This window comes from Xiphophorus couchianus, chromosome 9 (assembly GCF_001444195.1).
Source record: "Xiphophorus couchianus chromosome 9, X_couchianus-1.0, whole genome shotgun sequence".
NCBI lineage: Eukaryota > Metazoa > Chordata > Actinopteri > Cyprinodontiformes > Poeciliidae > Xiphophorus > Xiphophorus couchianus.
In genome coordinates, this window is record NC_040236.1 from 29,091,934 (window position 1) to 29,108,404 (window position 16,471).

General features: G+C 35.5%; 1 protein-coding gene across 3 annotated transcripts in view; it reads left to right on the top strand.

Moving 5' to 3' along the window:
- Positions 1-16,471, top strand: part of pde4ba (phosphodiesterase 4B, cAMP-specific a) — a 153,054-nt gene that overhangs the window by 115,175 nt on the left and 21,408 nt on the right. The gene's annotated exons all lie outside the window — the stretch shown is intronic.

Consider the following 16,471-nt stretch of genomic DNA (forward strand, 5'->3'; position numbering starts at 1 on the left):
GACATGTCCCCAGAATGCGTCTGCACTCTGCCCTAATAAAACAGCAGCTGACCAGGCTTTACTATGTGCAATTGTCCCAAGTTAGTCATTTGTGGTCCAACTTCAGTTTTTTTCCCCCCACCAACTTTCACGATCAATATATTTTTTTCTTTTTCGTAGCTTTACACATGTAAAAAATTTTTTACAAGCATAAACTATAATAAAAAATATAGAAAAAAATTGATAATTATGAGCAATTGTCCCTTTGTTGCTGTTTGTGTGACTTTAAATATAATTGTTTGACAGTTTTATCATTTACACTAGTGCAATCAATCGAATAAAGTATTTAATTGCATTAAATCACAAGCGAGTGTGATTTATCATACACTCTCTTAGCGCATCAATCAAGATTCATTGCAAATTAATCACAGAAGTTTTGAAACTTAAGGATTACATTAAGGAAACAAAATATAATAATGAATTAAATGTTGGGTGAGCAGGACAGATGTAAAAGGGTGAACATGGGCTCATTTTCATGTCTGTCGCTTTTGTATTCATTGTTTTTCATTTTTTTCAAAGTTTCTCTTTGCTTCAGTATTGAATAACAGCATGCAAAATTATGCCAGGCTGCTTTTTTTTGTCTGTAGTAAAGTAAAATCATTTCTGAGGTTCTTCCCGTTTCTGCCCTTCCGAGCCGTAAAAAAATAAAAAATACATTACCAACATCACCAACCCTCTCCACTATCCTTCTTGTAACACAAAGACAGGCAACAACAAGATGGAAATAAAGATCGCTTGTAAATATCACTCTAGTTTTACTTATTGGACCAATTGCAACATGTTAAACCTAACAGCCAATATTAATAATTAACATTGGTTAATACCAATGAGGATAGCAATATATCATGCCTCATACAGAAATACCTGAAACAGAGAGCAAAATAAGGCTCAAACTACCAAAAAAAATAAATGCAGAAGCCTGTGCCTTTAAAAAATATGGCATTAAAAGGAATTTGCATTAGTGTGCAATTAAAATAACCCAATGCAAATATAAACAGATGAAAAAAGTCAAATAAACTTTATTTTAAAGTTTATCATTCAATACATTTTATCAGAAAAATGAAAATAAAGGATCTTAATCAAGCTACTTCTGTTCCATGTATATCTTATAAAATACTTTGATATAAAAGGGAAAAAATTACACATCTTTCTTATGCTTGAAGACTTTTCATATTACTTCCTTTCATCTGCAGTTAATTAAACTGGATCATCTATTGCCACTAATTGATGGACACTTTATTCTTCTGTTGCAAGTTCCCACCACTTCTCTTTGAAATGGAAGAGATGAGGGAGGTTGTCAGACCAAGCGAGATTCCCTTACAAACTTGATTTATTTCTTAACGGAAAGTAACTGTTGCATAATATTTAATACATATTTTTACTTTGTGTCATCAGTAAATCGCGTCATTGTTGTATAATTCATGGCATCCTTCACATGAGATGATAAACACAGCTAAGCTCTCATTTTAGCGCATGTGACCTCTGCTATCGCCAGAGGGGCCAAAGTAGAAGGCTTGGTGGGCCCAGCTTGTGGTTTTAATGTATTGGGTCACAGTTGACTGTGTTACTGTTTACACATACCATTTAGTCTCTTGTATGCAATAAGCAGGACACATTATAAGTATTAGTTTCAAAGATCACTTACAAACACTTGAAATACATGAAAAGTCACGGATTCTCAAAATATTCATGACTACATAAATATGGTATTATGTCTGTCATGTGCTTTAGATGCACAAAGGTCATGACCTTTGTGGCCTGCTGTGAGTTGTGTTTATTGAAACTGGATCATATTGTGACATTGATGTCTCTTCTTTTTTTATAAGTCCCCACTACACAATAGATTAATTAGTTTCATTGAAGTTCTCATGAAAACTTAGGGTTAGTCTTAAGAAGATCAATAATCTTGGTCTAAAGTTATGCTTTTTAATGCTTTTTTTCTTCTTTTTACATTTCATCATGTTAATACATGTGAAGTACGAATGAAAAGTATTTTTCAAATGAAAAAAAAAAAAATTCAAGATTTTTGATAGATGATCTAACAATAGTAGAGGTAGTGTCTTAGCTTTCCGTGATTGTTACATTTCCATATGCTATTTTGTTTGAAGTTGAGGGAATGGCTTAAAAAACTCTGTAGAGTCTGAACCTGAAGCAGTTTTTAGTTTGAAAAACCAACATTGATCTGCAAATCAAGGGTTTGAAGTCTATAAGCCATAAAACAGGAGAACTATCATAGTATATAGTCTGAAATGATAAAAGTAAGTGGGGTTCCTTAGTCAAAAGGGTCATCATTCAAAATGTATCTTCATAAAGAACAGAATAGCATTTTTATTTGTCCATTAGCTTTTACTTGTCGGGGTCTGCAGCACTTGTGGGTGGGCAAAAAAGTAGAACAAATTAAAATTAAATAGATGCTTTGTAATAATTAAGAGCAACCAGACTGCATATCTAAACATACCCATGATTTTCACTGCTATGTGTCACATCACGGCAACATAAACAGCATTCACAGTATGACCGGGAACTACAGCTCACTGTTTAATCATTCCAGTAATCAGGTCTGTCTCATTGACTGTTCCTGTCCGGTAGCACTGACTCGCTACTTTGCGGTGTCGCATGTATACAACTCAGGCACATTCACCTCCAGCAATGTACTCCAGTCCACAGGTCTGTGTTTTTATTGGCTGCCTCGACAACACCTTGCATCATCAGGAGAAGCCAGGAATACATCTGAGATCGTGCTGTATGTGCGAGTCTGACATAAGTGTGTGTACACTTTGTGACAGATGTGGGTAGAGGTGCGTGTTTGTTTTCAGGGCCGAAGTGACAAATTTCACAACTTTCCACCAAAAACCGCCTGTTCTCCTGCTCTCCTCAGATCTGCTTGTTGTTTATGTGATGCGACTTGGAGACAAGGTGACGTCACCTGCAACATAGGTTCTATATCATACAGGTTACAACAAGCATGTGTGTGTGAAAGCATAAATCACTATGATATAAATCAGCTTACTCCCTACATAACACTGATATGTCAGAGGAAATAAAACAGCTTGTTTTTAATTGTCGTGGAGACCAAACCTGATTTCCTCACACCCCCCATTCAACAGAATTATTTGGAAAAATGAATTTAGACTTCATCATTTTAAATTGTTTTTATATGCAAGTTAAGTGAAGTGGTGTACATTTTGCGGCGTTCTTATTGTATGTTTCTCTATGAACAAACATAGATAAAATGAAACATTTAAAACTGTCAGCAGAAAAGAGTCAAATTAAAAAGAATGCTGAAACCAAAGCTTCAAAAAAAACTTTGCAATAATAAAGGCACACTTTGTAAACTATTTTGTGTTTTTTTGTTAAGCATTAAATATTCCTCTACATTTTTATTTGTGGTTGAGCTACTTTAATCTGTTTTACTCAAAGACATATCAATAAATAATATAAGCTAAATGTTTTCATTCATCAATTTTCAAAATATGAAACTCAAATATTAGAAATTTAGCATTAATATATTTTTGTTTTCTTGTGTTAATTTGATAATTATGAGTTATAAGTAATGAGTTGAACCCAAACTTCAGCTTTTCACATGAAACCTTTAAAATATTTCTGAGCATGACGCTTAGGTGAAGTCATGGGGAAATTCATATTTCTGTATTATCAACCTTCAGCTAATCTGCATTATTTTTGTCTTTTAACTTAAGTTCCCCTAGACAATAACTTACAGATTCTGTTGTTGTACATGTCAGCCAGGTTTCTTTAACTATGAAAAACATATTGAGTTGCAACAGAATTTAATTTCCACTTGTAAAAATTTATATTTGATTCAAACTGATTTGAATTGTTTGTGCCCAATTACGTGCTACTCATTTTCCAACACCAACAAAAGCACAAAAGTCAAATCTTATCAAAAATATGCCAAGATTTAACTAGAGGCATGATTGATTACATTCATCCATGCATGATTTTGTGCATTTTTTTAAGAAAAGCTGATAGCTTATCTTTGTTAATATAGCTGAACTCTTATTTGTAGATATTATTGAACTTTTTGGAAACTAAGCAATTTCCAGTCCTTTTCTTTTATTCTTGGAAATTTGTTCTTTGTTTTTTTCTATGTGGTATGTGATTGATGAGTTGGCTACAGCAAAAAATCCTCAGACATGCAGTAAGAAATAAAAAAGGCTGCTAAATAGACTCCATTCTTACACTGGAAACTTGTTGCGTAAGAACTGAGCTTATTATTGTAACGTGTTAGAAAGACAATCTAACACCATTACTAAAGTGGTTTTCTTTGTTTCTATGACTTCTAATTTATAAGTCATTTCGTGGTTCTCTGAACAACTTGAATACTTACATAATAATCAGTTGCTGGAATCTCAAATTGGCTTATTTTTTGAGTTTGGAAATGGTCCTGTTTTCTTTTATAACTGGCCCCATGCCTCTGTTTCTTATTTTCTTTCTAGTGGCTGATTGCAATATATTCAGGCTACACATGTTACAAAAATGTTCCTTCCTTTTACTTGTTCATTTGTAATTTGGAGACAGCATTATATAGATGTGATTCTCTGAGGACATGCTTTAAATTGCTTTACATTACAGTATTCATGTTATCAGCTCTAATTTCAGTTGCCAGTAAAATTAAACCTTTTCCCCACAAAGTTGGAATCCATTTTTAGTCAATGCCAAAATGTACGATTTTCTATAGGAAACACACACATGTTTTAAATAAATTTGCCACCCATTCAGCTAGCTTTTTAAAAATCATCGTATTTGATAGCAAAGGCCAAATCTGCACTAGAACTATATCTGTCCATAGTGAGTCTTGTTCTGCTCAGCTGGCCTCTGTCTCTAAGCTGCTGCTGAAGTGCTTAAAGTGGACTTTTACAATTAACTAAATGTCAATAGTGGTTTTATTGATCGGTTAATATGCCTTTAGTCATGCTAACTTCACTCTTGTTTTTTTCAGATTTGTGTTAGCTGTCAAAGTGTTACTTCTGTAAGTGGGATATTTTCTTCACCTTAGCAATTAAATCTGACTTGTAATGATTGAATGCCAGATCCTACTAGACAGATTTGTTGCCTTTTGTATTTTATTAACTCTTCTGTCTGCTCTGCAGGCTGATTATGTAATTCCTGTCATCAAAATGCTGCAGACAGTCACCACAGTTCATCACTGAAGCCATTTCTGAACAGTTTGTGTCTTGTTTCCATTATATTGGACCACATAGAAAATGTATGACTTGTAAATGATCAATATTGTCCGATAGAATACTTTAGATCCCCTTCTTTGCATATATATATATATATATATATATATATATATATATATATATACAGTATATATACACCATGAGATGAGTAATGTTAGCTAAACATTAAATATAAAAGTTAGATCTAGTATGGTTATTCTGAGATCCAGTTTTTACTGAAATAAGAGTACTGAAATGACACACTACACTCGTCAGTGTCATAAACAAACTGCCATGCCAAGTACTTACCCAACGCAAAGCTCTTCATGCCTGCTGGCACATATTCCTGCATCTCCTTGCCAAGGGAGATTCACAGATCAGCTGTGGCAAAAGAATCCCTTCACCTATTTGTGTGTGTGACTGTGTGCTTGTAGACCCACAGGCCATAAGGACAGTTTGATTTTACTTTAGATTTTGTTCTTCAAAAGGCTCTGTAAACAGAAAACATGGCAATATTTCTGCATCTTCTCAGAAGAACTGACTAACCCCAATGCCAAAAGCAATTTACAAAGACCACATAATCTTTTACCAGAAGTTTTCTTTCTTTAAACCAGATCTCGGAGTGGTTAACAACCTGCCTTTGTCTAGGAGTGCAAAATATACGAGCCACTGACTTTTTGCAAGACAACGGGCAGAATATAAAAGAACTTAACAACTATGAAACACTCCAAAACTGTGATGTAAAGTTACCTTTTAGAATCAAGGATTCACTTTGATATTTTTTGAAATTGTTTGGGTTTACTGTCTTGCTTAACACTGATAATTATCTGATTTGGAAATATGCTGTAAATTAGATCATTTCTGACTGCAGAGATCATTGATTGCTTGAGCTTTTGAAAGTATCTTTTAAAGTCTGTCTGTCAGTCATCCCTGGCTTTTTCCAGTTACACCATCCTTTTCTTAAACAACATAATTACAAATAAGCTCAAAAACATATATTTCTTAACAGAAGAAAACAATACAAGTTTGACATTTGGCAACAAGAACCAGAATTGTTTTAAATTTGTCTTGAATTTATCCAGTTTCTTTATTTTCATATGAAGCCAATTCCTTTTGTTACTCATTTTAACTCATTAAGTAATATTAAGGAATTTTTTTAAATTACTGTGCCATTCAACTGAACATTTTAGTAAACTACATCATCAAAGTTACTAAAATAGAAAGGAACCAATTAAGTATCAGTGCTTCTACTCGTTGAACCTGTTCAGATATTCTTGCAGCCACAAATAATAAATGGGATTTGTTTTGATAGATGAACACACCTATCACAATGTTTATGTGCATGAGAGGGCAGGGAACAGAATACAAATGCACGCCACATTTTTATTTAAAATAAATTTTTTTGTTGAACATTTCTGTTTTCTTTTTTCCACTTCACAATTATGTGCATTGTGACCAATGCAAGGTACCACAAAACCATAGGGAAAAAAAAAACAGAATCCAGTAAAGATTGTGCTTTTAAAATAAGAAAATGTAAAGAAGCTCAAGGGCTATGAATGCTTAGCATTTTATAGGCATTGTTAAAAAGTCAATTTACACATAGAAGAACTAGTACTTGTAAGCATTTCCCCTATACCTCAGAGTATTGTTACATTAAGTTGGTAGTGTTGTGTTTCCAACTCACCACTTCACATTAATGGGGCTCACTTCCTTCTTTTAGTAAGAGGGAAAATGTCTTCGTAGAAAAGGGTATAATTGTTTATAAAGTAAGTTTCCTCTTCCCGTTTTGCTATCCATGCTATTTGTATCCATGCAGTGCTTGCTCTTAAGATTTGATTTTATTAAAGCTGTTTTCATTTTCACAGATTTGCACTGTAGTTTTATTTATGGACTGGAAGCATATAAGCTTAAAATTGAAAGGTATGTCAATCTGTGTTATGAAAGCTGAAGGCCGATAAAATGAACAATATGTTTATTGGTGCTATTTAGTTCTGATATGACTCCAATAAACAAAAATATTTACTCCAGGGTGATTGATAAAAGTAAACAAGCCCTACTGAATTCATTGCCAGTTATTTTCCTAATTTGTTTTTGTGTCCAACTCCATGCCTGGTTTTGACTGCACCCCGCCACAGAAAGAGAGAGCAGGTTTAGAAAGCTGGAAGCCTGCACTCTGCAAGTATTTGAATTATGCCATTGACGTCAGCACAGTCATAAAGTAGACGGCTGCCCTTCCCTGAAGTATTCCCCTGCCAGCAGGCCTGCTCAGCCCTGTGCAGATGGATTCAAACGCGCTCTGCTTCACAGACAGGATCTTTTGTTTGGGTATTTGTGGAGCTTTTCCCCCCTCTAACACATGCCCTGTCACAAAAAAAACACCACCATTACTCTGTTCTCTTTGTGTAAGTGCACGAAAAGTATCCTTTGCAAAATCAAGTCAACAATAAAATGGAACCAAAAAAAGCCAAATCATGATTTAACTAATCAGCAGAATTGTAATCAGTTTATCTATTTTCTTTTACTTTTTTCAGCAAATATATTTAGGTTATAGATGATAATACATAGTCATTTACTTGAATATTTTGAAAACATGTTTTTTTTTTTAATTTCCATTTTGTCAGAATTTTCAATTTGGCAGAAATGAATACTCATCATTAGCCTTATTTAACAGTGCCAATAGCATACAATGACTGGCTGTTAGAAACATGCATCTGTTTTACTTTTAGTCCAATTGTAGCTTTCATTATATTTAAATAGTTTTGATGGTGATTAGCTGAAAGTCTCTCATGTCTTAGCTATTATTGCTTCTCGATCCAAAACTGTTTTCCTTTACCAACAAGTTCTCTTTATCAGTTCAACATTTCTGATCCTGATAACTATACTAGTTGTTAGGCTGTTCTAACAAGTCAACAATAGTTCTAATAGTGTCACCAGGTGACATGGATGCAAAATGTTTTCTTTCCTGGTAGGAAATGAAAGTACATTGGAGTGAAATGGCAAAATAAAATAGAGAAATGAACTGCAAAAAGGACAACATTTACCAATAGTTGCATCTGAATCACACACTCATGGTTATGATTTAGATGCAGTGAATTTGGCTGAGGGCACAGAAGTTGTCTTACAATCTGAAAGTTGTGGTATTTATTCCAGCCTTCTCTTGCAACATGTCAATGTGCCTCCAGGCAAGGCAGGCACCAAGTTGCCTAGCGATTTGTGTATCTGTGTTTGAAGGTCGTACACAGTGCGACTGGTTCTAGTGTAAAGCACTTTGAGTGGTCAGTATGACTATAAAAGTGTTATATAAATGTACAAATTTTACCATTTACATGCGACCTCAGTTGCAGCTGCTTCTAGCAAAGCTAGAAGTAAAAGTGTTTTGGACAATAATATGCTTCTCTTAAGATCAGCTGAGCTAGAGACAACAATTATTAGGGCAATTTGTGTTTTTATTACTATGAAATTTACTATTGTAAGTAGAAGTTTAAGAGAAAATTCAAAGCCATTCAGTTCACTCATTGCTTTGGCTCCAGCTAACGGGGTTAACCAGATAACACCAACAAAGCTTGCTCTGGTAGCTTGCTTGCTTGTGTGTGTGTGTTTTATCTGTCCAAGTGTTGGAAATTAAAGTAAAAAAAACCCATAAAGCTGAGTGAAAGGAAATGATATGCAGGGGAATGAAGATAGTGGGGGGGAGACAGCTCAAGGACAGTGTATCACTCACCAGGTCTACTGGGTAGTTGTTGATAGGTCGGAGAACCTCGCTGACGTCTGTGTTATCAGAGAGAAAGAGATGAAGAGCCAAAACTGATTTGTTCTCTCTTTTACATCAGAACACGATGACCATCCAGATAGCTGCAAGAACTGCATGTAACACCCTGAGAATCTTGCCTTAAACCTCAGAGAACCTTCAGACTCTGTGCTGTCAGACTGTCTCTGAACAATATTCACTGATCACATTGTCACATTTACATCACAAATGTGTCTAATCCCTGTCTGTGTTTGCTGATGTTGTGTACCTATCAAAGTCATTAAATCAATGAGAATGTTTCTTACAAGTATTCACTGCGATGAGAAAGTATTTGATGAATCTAATGATTTTATAATGTTGAAAAGGAGAAGGCTGGAGCAGAGCATGAACTCTGGGTTGAACCCTTATTTTCCATGTACAGTAACCCTGACACCCATCTGACAATGTGTACACCTATTGTGTATTTTGCATGTTGACTTTTCCAACTCCAATTTTGGAGCTTGTTGAAGATTGTAGGCCTGAAAACTACTATACAGATTAGTATTGCCTGAAATACTCAGACAAACCAACCTGGCAGCAGCAGCATATGTTTAATGTCAGTTAAATAAAAATAAGTCAGTAAAAGACTGACTGGTGCATATCTAGCCCTGAGAGGAACCGTTTAGGATTCTGATTTCATTTTTTAGTATTACAAAGCTCATTTCATTTTAAATCTATGTTTCTATAAAAAAAGAGAAAATATATAATAAGTGGTTTCTTTGAACCTACATCTTCAGATGCAGAATATGAAAATATCAGCATATGGGGGAGAGGGGGTGATCACTTAACACACTCAAATCAAAACACTTGACAACCCTGGAATTAAATTTAATGGTTTTTGGAAAGACATCTATTATCAGTAACCTCTCTCTTTAGACCCATTGTCGTCAGTGTTTCTTTCATTTTGAAACATACCCTAACAAATGTAAGGACAAGAAAGTATTTTTTTTTAAGCTGTGATCTCTGCTTTTCTTAGATGTTTGGTTGTCTGCTTTATGTCAGTGTAAACGTAAGAAGAGGAGGTACAAGTGAGACTCAAAATCACACACATGTGAAACAGGATGTCTGATATTTTACCAAGTCAAACTTGAACCGAATGCCCCCTTTTGCTACAGCAGGCACGTCACACAGTCTTTGCTGCAAACAACTCTGAACATTTCCTGCCATGAGCTCATAGAAAATACACTTCTTGTCAAGTCAATTTAATTCAATCTCTGTTTTCTGTGTCTGTTGTTTGCCGTGAATGAACAAATTAGAAGAATACTAGGAATTGGGGGATTTATTGTTCCTGGCAGACATGAAAAAAAGCTCGCCCAGAGAAATTGGGTAAGAAAAAACTAGCAGAATATATAGATTCAATCTGGCTAAATCTGACAGTTTTTTTCAACAGAACTGAGCTGTTGGTAGTTCGAATCATTGTTAAAGATAATAAGCTGGTAGCTTTTAGACTAAGTCAAATATGCAAGCATGTTTTTTTTACAAAAAAAAAAAAAATTGTGCGCTCTTATTGTGTGTTTTGCAGTGCTGCTTCTGCAGGGTCACCACATTAAAGAGCCACCAGCATGTACCAGCACTACATCCCAGAACAATAAATTTAGTCATTACAAGCTTTTATCAGAATCCCTTTTCTCCATTACAACCGCATGTGGAGTCATTATTTCCCTCCCTTCTGTTTTTCAGTCACAACCACAAAACAACATACTCTTGATGCCATCTAATGACACATGACTCCAAGTCTTTGTAGATCAGATAAATGAATGTTAACAAAACGCAGACCAGTGATGTCATTTTGTTGCTTCAGAACTAGCTTTGCATAAATATTCTGTCTAATTGAATATTTCACAGTCATGTCATATCAGGTCACGTAAAAACCACAATACGCATCACTTCTGCCCACGCTTTCCAAAATTATTTCTGACAATTCTCTAAAACGTGTGAAAACTGAGCAGGTGAAGTCACATTGTCAAGAACAACAGCCTTCTGCTTCCCCTCACAGATTCTGACCTTTGTTAGTAAGTGTTGTGCAACCACATTGGCGGTTTTTCTGTTTGTAACACCTTTTTCTGGCGTTGCTGCCACTTACCAGCAGGTCAAAAGTTATAATTTCTGTGTAAGGGTGACAACGGTTCACCCGAAATGTTGCATGTAACTAAAAAAAAAACAAAACACAATTGACACATGTTTGTTCAGTAATTAAACTGAATATGGGAATACAGATTAAGATGCTTCCCCCTGTTTATACCTTCTCGGTTTATAAATGTGTCTGCTTGCATGTGTCTGTAGGCCTTCTCTGCTTATAATAAACTATCGAACCAAATTATAGATTTTGACTCCAGGTCCTCTATAGTCTGTATTGACTGTGACATCACAAGCAGATGAAGGCACTAAACTGCCTCTCAAGGGTAAGGTGACATGCATTTGTGTCACGTTTACAATAATGTGTGAGTCTAAAGTCTTCTCCTTGAATAATGTTTTGGATCTACATTCACATGTAGCAGTAATAATGTCTCCCATAGCCATAAATAATAAAAAAAAAACATCCACTGTACATACTCGCTTTATTTATTATGGGTTGAAGAAAGGTTGGTGGCTATGTCCAAGAGTAAATGGGCAAGAGATAGGGTCCATCACAGCGCAACACAATTTACAAATAATTACGTACATATGCTCACAAAGCTTAAGACCTGTTTCTGATTGTAGCGTATAATTTGGAGACAAAGGGTAAATCCACCTAATATTTCACTACCTTGAGCATCTTACTCTGCTCTAGTTTAAAAGTAATGGGACTAGATTATTCCACAACCTTTATTTAATTTGTGAGCATTCGATAAAGGGCTATATTACTGTTTTTTTCTCTCTCTGAACTACACTTGAACTTGGCCAAGCTTTACTACAAGCTTTACTCTCCAAACCCAGGCTACAGTAGTGTAGTTTCCACTAAAAGTTTTATAAATCACAAACTTGGTTTTAGATATTCTGCTATTAGTGTAGAATAATCTAGTTTGGGTTTAAAAAGTGTAAGTCTTGCTGTTTTCAATCTGGAGAAGATGCTCAAGGTTGTGAAAAATAAGGTAGAATTGCCCTTTAGTCCTTCCTGAATCAGAAGCCTGCAACCCTGGTCACATACTCACACATAACAATTTAACGTGGACACCAGTAGGGCTGCATAACATGTTACAAACGCTCTCATAAGCCATTTTATTATGTATTCATGTAAATTACCACATATACTGAATTACTCAATCACTTGGTAGAAAATTAGTGTATCTGGGCATCTTGACTTGCTGAGCACAAGATTAAGAAAGAAAGGGGCTTTAAATGTGACATGGTTACTGTTGTCAGACAGGCTTGTGTGAATATTTCAGAAACTGTAATGTGCTTCTCAACTCTGAGGTTTACAGAGAATGGTCTGAAAATGAGATAATATCGAGTGAGCTGCAGTTTTGTGGACAAGATGATGTCAGAGGAGAATGAGCAGACTGGTTTCAGGGTAGTGCAAGAGCAGTTCAAATAATAACTCAATACAACTAGGCTGTGTGAAACACCACCTGACATGTCAAGTTTTGAAGTATATGTGTAATAGCAGCAGCAGACCACACCATTGACCATTCCATCTGCTAAGAAAATGAAATGGAGGCTAAAAGTTACACCAAAGTTGAACAATTACAAATTGGAAAAGTGTCGCCAATCTGTCTCAATTTCATTCCACATTTAGGTGGTCAGATCAGAATTTGATATGAACATAATCTGTCAACATGAATTCATCCTTCCTCATATCAATGGTTCAGACTGCTAGTGATTTGCAATCGATCTGTTGAAAAGGTAGAACCCACATTGAATGAGGTGAAATACTTCCAGATATGAAAGAGAAAGTATATATTGTACATTAAACACATCTAGAGGAATTGCAACTTGTGAGACACAGTAGATGCAGTTAATTTACTATATTAAGGATTATGTTGGCACTCATTTCATTTTCATTAAACAATAGGTGTTTTTAGTACTTCATTTTATTTCAAAGTAATCTTCCACTAACCTGAATGTAGGCTACTGATTGTAAGTAAAATGAGCACAGAGGTGTTTTTTGTGGGTATTTTGTGTAATTTTATCCAGTTGGTGAAACAAAGGGAAACTGAAACAAAGCGCGCTGACCTCATATCCCTCGTTATCCTCCCTCCCTGTCTCTTCATTTTATTAGCTCTGCCTCTCTCAGCTGGAAAGTACATGTCTGTGTCTGTGAACACAGTAATTAGACCTTTCAGCAGATGTAGAAGTGTGTGTGTGTCGACTGTACATGTGTTTGTGTGTGGGTTTCCTGTCTGCCCCAGTGGGACACTCACTGTAGGTCTGAGTGCTGATCAGAAAGGTCCTTGTGTTGGCTGGAGGCTGTGGAAATCCCCTCCGCTACTCGCATGCCTTCGTATGTGTTCATCACTTGGACATAATTTCATTCAGTGCATCTGATTGCAAAATGTAAATGAATAATTGTCTAAAATTCACCAGTTACAATGTGTTTTTAAAAACACTGAGACACCACAGACCTTCTTCTACATGGTGTTTGTTTAAAATAACATTCTTAGAGTTTCTCCTCTTTGAGGATTAAAATATGTTTGGAACAGTTTCAGTCAACAGGTCTTTGTATTTCTTTTGGCTGTATGACTTCACATCTCAGTACACTTCAACTTCGCCGTATTGTACTGCAGAGGGGGGAGAAAAGTAGAAATTAAATTAAATTAAATGAATCACAAAATGTCCTGAAAAGACGACTTCATCTGGTAACAGGAAGCTGAACATATCGCAGCAAAGATGCTCCATCTTATCCTTCTTGTTCTGTTTTTCAATGTCAGCTGCATTATTAAATATTGGTTGTGTTTTGGTTAAGATAAGGGTCTGCTTATTCTACAAGGAATACACATGGAGACTGTTTGCCACTGACAGGTAAATATTTGTGAAGTCTTGTTAAAGTTTAAAGCTGTGTAACAACAACTGTTCTGACTTCCACACCTCTAGACATCACCTCTAGATATAAATAAATTATTGCAGACAACAGAAAGGCTTCTTAAGGCACCTTTATAATTCTATCAAATAAATGACTAAAGAATCCAACACATTGGAATAAATCAGAGCTTTTTTTCAAATGTTAGGTTTAGCACAGCTGATATGTATTCTTTAATAATCATGTAGAAAGAATTACATCTTGTAATATTGTGCATTTTCACATTTTGGGTGTTTTAAAATTGAAAAGAGTTGGTAAGCTATACTTTGCCTATGTTGTAATTTTAGTTGGATATTATTATGGATGCCTTTTCTCATAATCTGAATATTTTCTGTATTTGTAGATTACAGCTATTCATATTAAAATGACTCTGTAACTTTCTGCCCATTTTGAGATTTTCAGAAAATGTTGTGTGTATCTCTATTTTTGTTCTCATAGCTTTAACTTAAAGCTGTGACAAAACACTGAGTTTGTTAACCAGTTAGCCACACTTTCAAAACTACTTACAAATTATGTAAGTTACACTGATAGAGCTAATTTAAAGTTTTTGCTAGATATAAAATAGAAAAGCAAAAAAGGCAGTCTTGCCTTTTATAAATCAAAAGATCCCATGATCTTTGAAAAATAAACCACCTCAAAGACACTGGAAATACTGGAAAGCAAAATCTCAGATAGGTGTAAACCATTTGAACATCGGGCGCTGGTGGTGTGAAAGTAAACACATGCACACATACACAAACTGCCTCTCCTTTTCTCAATCCCCTGATCAGAACGAGATAGGCCAGCTGGCAGAGTGCCAGGTGCCTCTCGTGTTTGGGAGAGCAAACAGGCTCGCGTCTTTGATGGCTGAGAGATCAGAGCAGGGGACAGATTCTACGCGGCTGCGCTAAGGTCGCCGCTGTCCAACCCGGTTGCCATGTTGTGCTCTGCAGCTAGGAGACCCAGAGTGTAAACAGCGCTGGGGCGTCGGATGCAAGTGTGTGTGTGGGTGTGTGTGTGTTCGTTCCTTGGACCCAACCAGCAAACTCGCTTTGCTTTCCAAAACACCCTCTCCAGATTTGATTTATAGCTGTATAGTTAGAAGAGAAAGGATTGAAATAATAACATTAATTTCTATTGCATGCATTATTTTTATTTTCATTTCTAAGTTTTGTAGTTCTTCAGCTTATTGTTATACCACAGGTTTATAAAATTATTCTCTTTAGCATGTTGGCTTGGAATATAAAAACATTGTTGCATACTAATGAAATGAGCAGGGACTGGTTGTAAAGTTATGGTGTCAAAATGGCTAACATTTTTTATCACAAGGCTCATGCAATTCAAATTCTTTTAATAAATACCAAAACGTCCAAAAATTTTCTCTGGCTGTAAGGGGCATAGAGTAACTTGGTGCTCTCCCTCCCCAACGTGTTGCTGCAAACTAGTCAGCTAACTGAAAGAGTCCAAAAAAATATTGCATACAACAAAGACAAATCCTAAAACCACACAATCAGTACATGATAAGAATTACAACTTAACTTCCAAAAATCTTTGTTGTTTTAGCAGCAGTAAAAAGTACTATTTTGTCTAAACTAAAACTAATTAAACAATGTTAATGTTTTTTCTTTTAAATTTCTGTTATACTATGATATTGTGATACATTTTTCTCAAGGTTATGTCACCAAAATCTCACATAAAGGCCCATGCCAATATGACACCTAAAGAAAGTGAATTTCAATTTAACAATGTAGTAGAACAATGACTGACAACTACTTAAATAATCAATACACTTTGTGGCATTGATGATCAAAAATCCCAAAGAATGTGAATATTTCAGGTCTCTCCAAAGTGTTTCAACCAAAAATGTTTCAACTAAATGTGGTTGAGATGAAGCTAGAAAGTGAAGTTTCCTGCTGTATTTAATTTCTGCAGATTTAATCAAGATTTGTGTCTTGTCTGTGGTTCGACTTTTACCGTCATGTTTGCACGCTTTCAAGCAACTTTGCTTTCATATTTTCACAGCAACATTTTCTGTAGGGTATATCCCTGCAGATAGTGTAAGAAATGTTGGTCCGGGGCTGTTTTGGTTTTTCAGAAACTCTGCAACTTGCTTTAAGTGATGCAGAAAGTTTTAGAGTAGAATGTCCTCCCAGCAGTTTATAACCCTAAGCTTGATCAAACCTATGTTGTAGGACAAAGAGCCAAAGGACACGAGCAAGAGAATGGCTCAAAAACAGAGGAGGAAGGGTATACCTTTAAAAAGACTGTTCATTCTCAATGTCTTCAATATGGTTGTATTAAAACAATCCTGCAAAAACGACTGGTTCAAATTTCTCCCACGGGGATGTAAAATGGCAGTTGTTGCAAATATTTGATGGCACCTGTTGCCGTTAAAACTCAAAAAATGGGTTAGAGGACTTTTTTACATAAGGCCAGGATGGTTTGGATAGATTCTTTTCCTAATTTAATTGAATTTGAGAATAACTT